The sequence below is a fragment of the Callorhinus ursinus genome, unplaced genomic scaffold (assembly GCF_003265705.2).
Source record: "Callorhinus ursinus isolate GAN/ISIS: 27379988/994484 unplaced genomic scaffold, GSC_fseal_2.0 scaffold49, whole genome shotgun sequence".
NCBI classification, from domain to species: Eukaryota; Metazoa; Chordata; class Mammalia; order Carnivora; family Otariidae; genus Callorhinus; species Callorhinus ursinus.
The window spans coordinates 11042213-11054361 of NW_027397111.1; the positions used below are offsets into that span (position 1 = coordinate 11042213).

Genomic DNA, 12149 nt, shown 5'->3' on the forward strand with positions numbered 1-12149 from the left:
ATGATTTCATTTGCCTTGGCGAATTACAGGGTATTTGAGAAAGGGAGGTTCTTATTTTTCTTTCTTTTTTTCTTTTTGGTTTTGTTTTATTTCTTTATTTGTTTGTTTATTGTTGTAGAGGTTCTTATTTTTCTCTTTCATGGGACAATCAAGTTAGCTTGACCTTCATGGCCACTATCCTGGTATCTCGTAGCCATATAGCACCTATGCTTGTATTTTGAATTAATATACCCAAATCACCATGATACTAACCTAGGAGTAAAATAAACTTCTGATTATTTTTCAGAACTCTTTGAGGAAGGTATCATTAGTCATACATTATAAATGAGTCACTGAGCTTCAAAAGTGAAGCAAACTTCACCAAGTCATAAAATTGGTATGGAAAGAGCTAAAATTTGAACAAGATCTTATTTGATATAAATAACCATAATCTTCCCATTACATATTGCCACACAAGATTAATGTGTTGAGCAAATTTCAGGCCTCCTCCATGCAATGATAACTTGCTATCATAAGCTAGGTACTCTGTCATATTAGGATGCAGAGTAAAGAGATTGCATGAATGTTAGAGTCATATATAAATATCCTTTCTATCCCAGAATCTAGTTTTATGACACATCATTTGATATCTCTGTGCCTCAGTTTCTTCTATCTGATGTCAAAAAAAATAACCACTTTGTAATTGTGGCTTTACAATTACATTTAGACACTTAAAAAACATTCAAAATCTTACCCTAATGTAGTATTGTTCAATAAATGGTGTGTTTTCATAGTCACGATTATTTAGAGTTGTTGGTACTATTATGAATGTAGCTATATTCCAAATTTAAGTTTGCATTCTCAAGGATGTTCTGAATTAAATTTTTATTTCTTAATTTCTTCTTCTCAGGACAGAGACTTCTGGATAAATAGAGTTCCTCTACTGAATTACTTATGCTGGTTTCCAATAATTCATATGTTGTCCCCAAACTTTTATTCTTAATGGAATTCCTGGTCTAGAAAGAGTACACATATGGATCTCCCTTCCATTCTGCACAATGCATATCATCTCTCTTGTGGGAAACCTTGGCCTTGTGTACCTCCTTCATCATGAGGAGTCCTTATATCACACAGTGTATTTCTTTCTGGCCATGCTGTCCCTCACTGACCTCATTACCTGCACCACTACACTACCCAATGCACTCTGCATCTTCTGGTTCAATTTCAAGGAAATTAACGTCAACACTTGCTTAGTCCAGAGGTCTTTGTTCATGGCCTCACAGGTGTGGAGTCTGGTGTGCTCATGCTCATTGCTCTGGACCACTATGTGGCCATTTGCTACCCATTGCCTTATGCTACCATACTCACTAACCCTATCATTGCCAAAGCTGCACTTACCACCTTCCTGAGGGGTGTGTTGCTGATGATTCCTTTCCCATTCTTGGTCAAGCATTTGCCCTTCTGCCAAAGTAATATTATCTCCCATACATATTGCGACCTCATCTCAGTGGTGAAGTTGTCCTGTGCCAGCGTCAGGATCAATGTCATCTATGGTCTGATGGTTGCCCTCCTGATTGGAGTGTTTGACATCTGCTGTATATCTGTGTCTTACACTATGATCCTTCAGACTGTGGTAAGCCTTTCATCAGCAGATGCTCGGCAGAAGGCCTTCAGCCGCTGCACTGCCCATATATCTGCCGTCATCATCACCTATGTTCCAGCATTCTTCACTTTCTTTACCCACTGTTTTGGGGGACAGACCATTCCCCCCTCTCTCCAAATCATTGTGGCTAACCTTTATCTTCTACTTCCCCCAGCTCTCAACCCCATCTTTTATGGGATAAAGACAAAGCCTCAGAGACAGTGTCATAAAGCTCTTCCAGGGTGAGAAATGTACACGTATGCAGGACAATTGAAATTAGTAGAAGACGAATGAAAAAACAACAAGGAAGCCACTCATGTGTTACATCATACATTCACTCGGGAGGTATCTTATATTGTCCAGGTCTATCCCAGAGTATGTTTTCTGCAGTGACAGAAGGGAAATTTGTTGCTAATTCTGGATTTATAACCCAGTGCCTTCCCTTTATTTTTCTCCATCACTAATTTTAATCAGGTAATTGATATGGGTTCATTATAATTTTTCTCTAATGTATCCATGTAAGATATTTCTTAACTTTCTGAGAGAGGTCTTTAGTGTCTTTTCTATGTTTGTAATCTTGCTATTGGAGAAGACACAAAATGGCTTTTCAGGACTTTTTCCAGCCTGGGCAGTTTTTGAAACTAAAATGCAGGTTATGAATTGGGTTGATAATAGGCAGATAAAACTGGCAGTCATGGCTTTTAAAAGAATGGCATTTAGTAAACATCATATTGTAAAAAGCTTTGCTGACCAATTTACTCAAGAATAAAGAATGCTTACAAGGTATAAGTTCGCCCTTCATAATAAAGGCAATATATGACTCAAAACACCTATACAGTTTCTCAATATTGATTTATTTTTCCTCACTGATATCAGGGTTTTGTTTCCTCTATTGAATAAAATTACTTACTAAGAATACTATGGACAGTCTTAATAATGCTCAAATCTACCAGAGGTATGAAAACTTCTTGGATATAGTCTCTCCACTATAATCTCTTAGTTCAGTATCTCTTTTCTGGCACGCTGATCATCAGTGATCTCTCTTCAGTTTCCTCCCCTTTATCTCGAGCATCTGATGCAACATTTGTTGAGGTGTTGTCCATGGACCCCTGAGGGCTTCAAGACCATCTTGGAAAACCTAGGAATCACAACAATTTTTATAGTAGTATTAATCTATTATTTGCCCTTTTCAGTTTCATCCTTTTACCAATATAGAATGAGTTTTCCAGGGTCTATAAGATGTGTGATTATTATTTGTAAAATATGCCAACATTTAGAAGATCTGCATAACTCAGTGAGTCAATATTTCTAAATGACAAGTTTTGATGCTACAAAATGATGAATGTGTAAAGATTAATTCCAGTGCAAGATAGAACAGTTTTTTTGCATTTATTTCACATTTTTTAGGATAGTTGACACACGAAGTTTATACATTGTGCTATGCTCAACATAATCATAGCCATCATCTGTCATCATATAACACTATTACAATAAATGACTGTATTACTTATGCTGTTTGTTCATTCTCTGTATCTATAGGTCTGATTCTGCTTTTGTTTGTTCATTCATTTGTTCTCTTATTAAGTTTTTAATTTTAATTCCAGTGTAGTTAACATACAGTGTTATATTAGCTTCAGGTGTACAATATAGTGATTAAACAATTCTACACATTAATCAGTGCTCACCATGATAAGTGTACACTTAATCTTCATCACCTATTTCCCCATCCCCCTACTCACCTCCCCTCTGTTTATTCATCTGTATTTTGTTAGATTCCACATATGAGTGCAATCATATGGTAATTGTCTTTTTTAGTCTGACTCAATTCATTTAGCATAATACCCTTTAGGTCTACCCATGTTATTGCAAATGGCACAATCTCATCCTTTTTTTATGGCTGTGTAATATGCTATTACACACACACACACACACACACACACACACACACACACACACACTCTTCTTCCTTATCCATTTTTCTATCAATGGACACTTAGGTTGTTCCCATATCTTGGCTACTATAACTAATGCTGCAATAAACATAGGGGTGCATGTATGTTTTCAAAGTAGTTTTTTCATTTTCACTGGGTAAATGCCCAGTGATTAAATTAATGGATTATATGGTAATTCTATTTTTAGATTTTGAGGAACCTCCATACTGTTTTTGCACAGAGACTGCATCAATTTACATTCCCACCCACAGTGTACAAGGGTTGCTTTTTTTTCTCTATATCTTCACTGACTCTTGTTACTTCTCGTCTTTTTTATTTCAGCCATCTAACACTTATGAGGTGATATCTCATGGTTTTGATTTGTATTTCCCTAATGATTACTGATTTTGAGCATCCTTTTGTGCATCTGTTGGCCATCTGTATCTTTGGAAAAATGTCCATGTCTCCTGCCCATATTATATTGTTGTTTTGTTTTGTTTTTTGGTCTGAGTTATATAATCACTGTGGTTTTAATTTGCCTTTCCCCTTTGACTGGTGCCATAAATTTCATATGAATATTTCCCATTTAGATGTTCTTTATTTTGAAGTATCTGAATCTTCTGCCAATTTTTCTATTGAATTTTCTAATTTGTTAGAATTTGTATTTGTTTGTTAAATGTAGTCATTGAAAACTCCCTCTCTCTATCTCTTTCTTTCTCTCTCTTCTTCCTGTCTCTATCTCTGTTTATTGCAATTGCCAAATTTTCAGAATCTAAAATTGGCATAACATTTTTTCTTTTTTTTAATTTTTTATTGTTATGTTAATCACCATATATTACATCATTAGTTTTTGATGTAGTGTTCCATGATTCATTGTTTGTTCATAACACCCAGTGCTCCATTTTTTTTTTTTTGGCATAACATTTTTAACTGATGTATAGTTCATATAAATTCTTTCAATTTTCTCCATCATGTTCTGTATCGTAAATTCTTGCTCCCTAATCCAAGTTATTAATTGTACTTGGCTATCATATTTAGTCTTTTTAAAACTGAAATACTTCTACTGAATTTCTTTGAATTCCATAAAATTGATATTTTAGAAGTTTTTTTAAGTAGATTTGCTCTCATCTTTGATTGAGTATTCCTCATGATTAGATACAGATTATGCAGTTTGGAATATATTTACATATTTTGGCCTTCTCAGTGCCTCACAACACTAAGGGCATATGCTGTCATTTGATTCCATTTTGGTGATATTAACACTGATATTTGGTTAAGGTTGTCAGTATCTTCCAGCCAAACACACACTTGCAGTCCAACTAAGCTGGATTTAATACTTGCTGCAAAAGTCTGAAAACCTGTGAAATTGTGAGACATCTCCATAAAGGCGTTTTAAAAAGAGACTTTCTTTTAACATGCGTTAGAAAATGTGGCTAAGGCACTAATTCAAGCATGACATTCTATGGAGTTGTGGGATATGTGGAAGATGTCTGAAGTACCTAATTACATGGTCTCTTCTGTCTGGTAACTAAACCACAGCATTCAGAAGCCAATGGATAGAGAAAGAAGTATTTTTTTTAAATTGTTTTCATCCCTAATAACCTATGTTTTGTTTTTTTCTTTTTTCCTCTCAATTTAGTCTCTATTGGTAAGAAGTTCTAATTTCCAAGTGTAGGAGATCTCTTCTACCTGAGACACAGTGCCTAAAACTATGGCTGCTACTTGATTATTTGTGGATGGCCCTGCCTATAGATCAGGAAGTATAAAAGGAGTAGCTCCAGTGGCAGAAATACTTAACCCAGATGGTCATGAGGAGATATGTTGCTGCTGCATTTTGGTTGGTGGGGGAGGGTAGCAGATGATGTTTGGAACCAGGAGTTCAATGCAGACCTCTTGGTGTTTCTAATTTCTGGTGATTGTCAACAGGCAAATATAGCTTTAAAAGACTGGAAAGGCATAGAAACCCAAGGTTTTAGTCCCTTCAGGGATGAAGATGTAGAAATTTCCCTTGGCATAAAACCTACACTAGCAGAAATTCCAACTATGGGAGAGGAGAATCTATAATAGGGAGTAGAATAGGGAGATGATGGTTATCATTAACGGCTTCAGGATCAACTACAGCAATGGGTTTGTATATTGTCCCATTAACCTTCCTATTGCAAGTTGTCTTTTTTTATTATAGAAATTGTGACTGGCTGCTAACTTAAAAAGGCCATGAAAAGCTAGACTTAATATAATGTGGAATAGCACTGCATTTGGATCTTGTGGGTAGTCAAATATAACAGATGTTGTTGGTACCCCTTCTGTAGCCTCTTGGCTCTCAGTTACCTATAAATAGTGTCTTTTTTCAAGTGATGACTCTGCTTGAGAACTTTCTCTAGCTAGCAGGCAGAGAAGCCCAGAAGTGATCAGGGATTAAGTCACCTAAGTCCCATGAGTTGAAGTTGGAGGGCAAATACTCAGATGTTCTCATTTCATGGTGGGAAAATGCTGATACATGTCCCATAACATTATCTAAAAAATATCCTCAGATGTACTGAATCCATTTACCTACAATCAGTAACCTGCTATTTACATGCCTTACACTGATTTCCTTTCCTTTCTTGTCTTACGTTCCCTCTCATCAATGTTTCCCAGTATCATCTACCAAATAAAATTTTAAGTCAAATTCTTACCTCAGATCTGCTTCTGGGAGAACTCAGCATAGTGTAGTGTCTTTCTAAATCAAACTATAAATGTGAGAAACCACTTACCTGAAGAGAGATACCCAGCATTTATTTTATTTATAATATGTACTAATACTAATAGGTGGATAAAAGGGAATATTATCATTTTAATTTTAGTGATGAAGTTCAAAGAGTTCATACAGATGATAGGGAGCCACTTTAGGATTTGAAACTTGGTGTATTGTGATTCCAGAACCAAAGTTTTTAACTGGTGCACTATATTTCTTCACCTTAAACAACTACTGGCTCTGAAGGAGAAAAATGAAATTTTGATTCAGTCATTTACTTTTCTCTTAGTTGATGCTAAAGAAAGAATAGAAAAGATTGAGTGACAAAATATATGAATCATATAGTAATTTTAGGAATTATGGATAACAGGATTTATTGTGGTATAAGAACTAAAAAGCATTTATATATGGACTACTTAGTTAATAACAAAGTGGCATTTACATAAAGTACAAGAACAGGCCAAAATTAATCAATGTAGATAAAAGTCAAGAGAGTGCTTAATGGGATGCCTTAGTAGTTCAGTCGGTTAATTGATCTCAGGACCCTGGGATCAAGTCTTGCATCAGGCTCCTTGCTCAACAGGGAGCCTGCTTTTCCCTCTGCCTGCCACTTCCCCTGCTTCTGCTCTCTCTCTGACAAATAAATAAATAAAATCTTAAAAAAAAAGAGAGAGAGTGGTTACTTTTAGGTTACTGACTTGGAAGGGGCATGAACGGAGCAATTCAGATGCTGAGAAAAAACATTTATTGACCTGGCTTGTGTTCTCTTCATGTTAATTCATCATGATGTGTGTTCTCTTCTGTGTGTTTGTTATACCTCTCTTAAAATATTACTTTTTTTTTAACTTTTATTTAAAATCAATTAATTAACATATCGTGTATTATTAGTTTCAGAGGTAGGGTTTAGTGATTCATCAGTTGCATAAAATACCCAGTGCTCATTCCATCAAGTGCCCTCCTTAATGCCCAACACCCAGTTACCTCATCACACTACCAATCTCCCCTCCAGCAGCCCTCAGTTTGTTTCCTATAGTTAAGAGTCTCTTATGGTTTGTCTCCCTCTCTGATTTCGTGTTATTTTATTTTTCCTTCCCTTCCCCTATGTTCATCTGTTTTGTTTCTTAAATTCCACATATGAGTGAAATCATATGGTATTTGTCATTCTCTGACTGACATAATTTACTTAGCATAATACCCTCTAGTTCCATCCACATTGCTCCAAATGGTAAGGTTTCTTTCTTTTTAATGGCTGAATAATATTCTATTGTATATATACCACCTCTTTATCCATTAATCAGTTGATGGACATTTGGGCTCTTTCCATAATTTGGCTCTTATTGACAATGCTGCTAAAAACCTCAGGGTGCGTATATCCTTTAGAATTAGTATTCTTGTATCCTTTGGTTAAATACCTAGTAGTGCAATTGCTGGATCATTGTGGGGGGGTTCTATTTTTAACTTTTGAGGAAACTCCATACTGTCTTCCAGAGTGGCTGTTCTAGTTTGCATTCCTACCAACAGTGTAAGAGGCTTTCTCTGTATCTTTGCCAATATCTATTGTATCCTGAGTTGTTAATTTTAGCAATTTTTCAAAAATAATTTTTATTGTTCTGTTAATCACCATACATCATTAGTTTTTGATGTAGTGTTCCATGATTCATTGTTTGGGCATAACACCCAGTGCTCCACGCAGAATGTGCCCTCTTTAATACCCATCACCAGGCTAACCCATCCCCCCAACCCCCTCCCCTCTAGAACCCTCAGCTTGTTTTTCAGAGTCCATCGTCTCTCATGGTTCATCTCCCCCTCCGACATACTCCCCTTCATTCTTCCCCTCCTGCTATCTTCTTCTTCTTTTTTTTTCTTAACATATATTGCATTATTGGTTTCAGAAGTACAGATCCGTGATTCATCAGTCTTGTACAATTCACAGTGCTCACCATAGCACATACCCTCCCCAATGTCTATCACACAGCCACCCAATCCCTCCCACCCCCCACCACTCCAGCAACCCTCAGTTTGTTTCCTGAGATTAAGAATTCCTCATATCAGTGAGGTCATATGATACATGTCTTTCTCTGATTGACTTATTTCACTAAGCATAACACCCTCCAGTTCCATCCACGTCGTTGCAAATGGCAAGATCTCATTCCTTTTGATGGCTGCATAATATTCCATTGTGTATATATACCACCTCTTCTTTATCCATTCATCAGTTGATGGACATCTTGGCTCTTTCCACAGTTTGGCTATTGTGGACTTTGCTGCTATAAACATTGGGGTGCATGTACCCCTTCAGATCCCTACATTTGTATCTTTGTGATAAATACCCAGTAGTGCAATTGCTGGATCGTATGGTAGCTCTATTTTCAACTGTTTCGGGAACCTCCATACTGTTTTCCAGAGTGGTTGCACCAGCTTCCATTCCCACCAACAGTGTAGGAGGGTTCCCCTTTCTCCACATCCCCGCCAATATGTGTCATTCCCTGACTTGTTAGTTTTAGCCATTCTGATGGGTGTGAGGTGGTATCTCATTGAGGTTTTGATTTGGATTTCCCTGATGCCGAGCGATGTTGAGCACTTTTTCATGTGCCTGTTGGCCATTTGGATGTCTTCTTTGGAAAAATGTCTGTTCATGTCTTCTGCCCATTTCTTGATGGGATTATTTGTTCTTTGGGTGTTGAGTTTGATAAGTTCTTTATAGATTTTGGATACTAGCCCTTTATCTGATATGTCATTTGCAAATATTTTCTCCCATTCTGTCGGTTGTCTTTTGGTTTTGTGGACTGTTTCTTTTGCTGTGCAAAAGCTTTTTATCTTGATGAAATCCCAATAGTTCATTTTTGCCATGGCTTCCCGTGCCTTTGGCGATGTTTCTAGGAAGAAGTTGCTGCGGCTGAGGTCGAAGAGGTTGCTGCCTGTGTTCTCCTTTAGGATTTTGATGGACTCCTGTCTCACGTTTAGGTCTTTCAACCATTTGGGTCTATTTTTGTGTGTGGTGTAAGGAAATGGTCCAGTTTCATTCTTCTGCATGTGGCTGTCCAATTTTCCTAACACCATTTGTTGAAGAGACTGTCTTTTTTCCACTGGACATTCTTTCCTGCTTTGTCAAAGATGAGTTGACCATAGAGTTGAGGGTCCATTTCTGGGCTCTCTATTCTGTTCCATTGATCTATGTGTCTGTTTTTGTGCCAGTACCATACTGTCTTGATGATGACAGCTTTGTAATAGAGCTGGAAGTCTGGAATTGTGATGCCACCAGCTTTGCTTTTCTTTTTCAATATTCCTCTGGCTATTCGGGGTCTCTTCTGGTTCCATACAAATTTTAGGATTATTTGTTCCCTTTCTTTGAAAAAAGTGGATGGTATTTTGATGGGGATTGCATTGAATGTGTAGATTGCTCTAGGTAGCATTGACATCTTCACAATGTTCTTTCAATCCATGAGCATGGAATGTTTTTCCATTTCTTTGTGTCTTCTTCAATTTCTTTCATGAGTATTTTATCGTTTTCTGAGTACAGATCCTTTGCCTCTTTGGTTAAATTTATTCCTAGGTATCTTATGGTTTTGGGTGCAATTGTAAATGGGATCGACTCCTTAATTTCTCTTTCTTCTGTCTTGTTGTTGGTGTATAGGAATGCCACTGATTTCTGTGCATTGATTTTATAGCCTGCTACTTTATTGAATTCCTGGATGAGTTCTAGCAGTTTTGGGGTGGAGTCTTTTGGGTTTTCCACATACAGTATCATATCATCTGCAAAGAGTGAGAGTTTGACTTCCTCTTTGCCGATTTGGATGCCTTTGATTTCTTTTTGTTGTCTGATTGCTGTGGCTAGGACTTCTAATACTATGTTGAATAGCAGTGGTGAGAGTGGACATCCCTGCCGCGTTCCTGACCTTAGGGGAAAAGCTCTTAGCTTTTCCCCATTGAGAATGATATTCGCTGTAGGTTTTTAATAGATAGCTTTTATGATATTGAGGTATGTACCCTCTATATATATGCCTATACTCTGAAGAGTTTTGATCAAGAAAGGATGCTGTACTTTGTCAAATGCTTTTCCTGCATCTATTGAGAGGATCATATGATTCTTGTTCTTTCTTTTGTTAACGTATTGTATCACGTTGTTTGATTTGCGGATGTTGAACCAGCCTTGCAGCCCAGGGATAAATCCCACTGGGTCATGTTGAATAATCCTTTTAATGTACTGTTGGCCCCTATTGGCTAGTATTTTGGTGAGAATTTTTGCATCCATGTTCATAAAGGATATTGGTCTGTAATTCTCCTTTTTGATGGGGTCTTTGTCTGGTTTTGGGATCAAGGTAATGGTGGCCTCATAAAATGAGTTTGGAAGTTCTTCTTCCATTTCTATTTTTTGGAACAGTTTCAGGAGAATAGGTATTAATTCTTCTTGAAATGTCTGATAGAATTCCCCTGGGAAGCCATCTGGCCCTGGGCTTTTGTTTCTTGGGAGATTTTTGATGACTGCTTCAATTTCCTTAGTGGTTATAGGTCTGTTCAGGTTTTCTATTTCTTCCTGGTTCAGTTTTGGTAGTTGATACATCTCTAGGAATGCACCCATTTCTTTCAGGTTATCTAATTTGCTGGTGTAGAGTTGCTCATAATATGTTCTTATAATTGTTTCTATTTCTTTGGTGCTGGTTGTGATCTCTCCTCTTTCATTCATGATTTTGTTGATTTAGGTCATTTCTCTTTTCTTTTTGATCAGTCTGGCCAGGGGTTTATCAATCTTTTTAATTCTTTCAAAGAACCAGTTCCTAGTTTCATTGATCTGTTCCACTGTTCTTTTGGTTTCTATTTCATTGATTTCTGCTCTGATCCTTATTATTTCTCTTCTCCTGCTGGGTTTAGGCTTTATTTGCTGTTCTTTCTCTAGCTCCTTTAGGTGTAGGGTTAGGTTGTGTATTTGAGCCCTTTCTTGTTTCTTCAGAAAGGCTTGTATTGCTATATACTTTCCTTTCAGGACTGCCTTGGCTGTATCCCAAAGATTTTGAACAGTTGTGTTTTCATTTTCATTGGTTTCCATGAATTTTTTTAATTCTTCTTTAATTTCCTGGTTGACCCATTCATTCTTTAGTAGGATGCTCTTTAGCCTCCATGTATTTGAGTTCTTTCCGACTTTCCTCTTGTGATTGAGTTCTAGTTTCAAAGCATTGTGGTCTGAAAATATGCAGGGAATAATCCCAATCTTTTGGTACCGGTTGAGACCTGATTTGTGACCTAGGATGTGATCGATTCTGGAGAATGTCCGTAAGCACTAGAGAAGAATGCGTATTCCGTTGCTTTGGGATGGAATGTTCTGAATATGTCTGTAAAGTCCATTTGGTCCAGTGTTTCATTTAAAGTCTTTATTTCCTTGTTGATCTTTTGCTTAGATGATCTGTCCATTTCAGTCAGGGGGGTGTTAAAGTCCCCACTATTATTTTATTGTTGTCAATGTGTTTCTTTGCTTCCATTATTAATTGCCTTATATAATTGGCTGCTCCCACGTTAGGGGCATAGATATTTACAATTGTTAGATCTTCTTTTTGGATAGACCCTTTAAGTAGGATATAGGATCCTTCTTCATCTCTTATTACAGTCTTTGTTTTAAAATCTAATTTGTCTGATATAAGGATTGCCACTCCAGCTCTCTTTTGGTGTCCGTTAGCATGGTAAAAGGTTTTCCACACCCTCACTTTCTTGTGAGGGTGAGTATTCTTGGCTGCATATTTTTCTCGGTTAGTGCTCTGAAGATATCATGCCAGTCCTTTCTGGCCTGCCAGGTCTCTGTGGATTGGTCTGTTGCCAATCTAATGTTTCTACCATTGTAGGTTACATATCTCTTCTCCCGAGCTGCTTTCAG

General features: G+C 37.1%; 1 pseudogene; it reads left to right on the plus strand.

Annotated features, from left to right (window-relative positions):
* Positions 1-933: 933 nt before the first annotated feature.
* Positions 934-1895, plus strand: LOC112806274 (olfactory receptor 52N5-like; annotated as a pseudogene).
* Positions 1896-12149: the final 10254 nt, after the last annotated feature.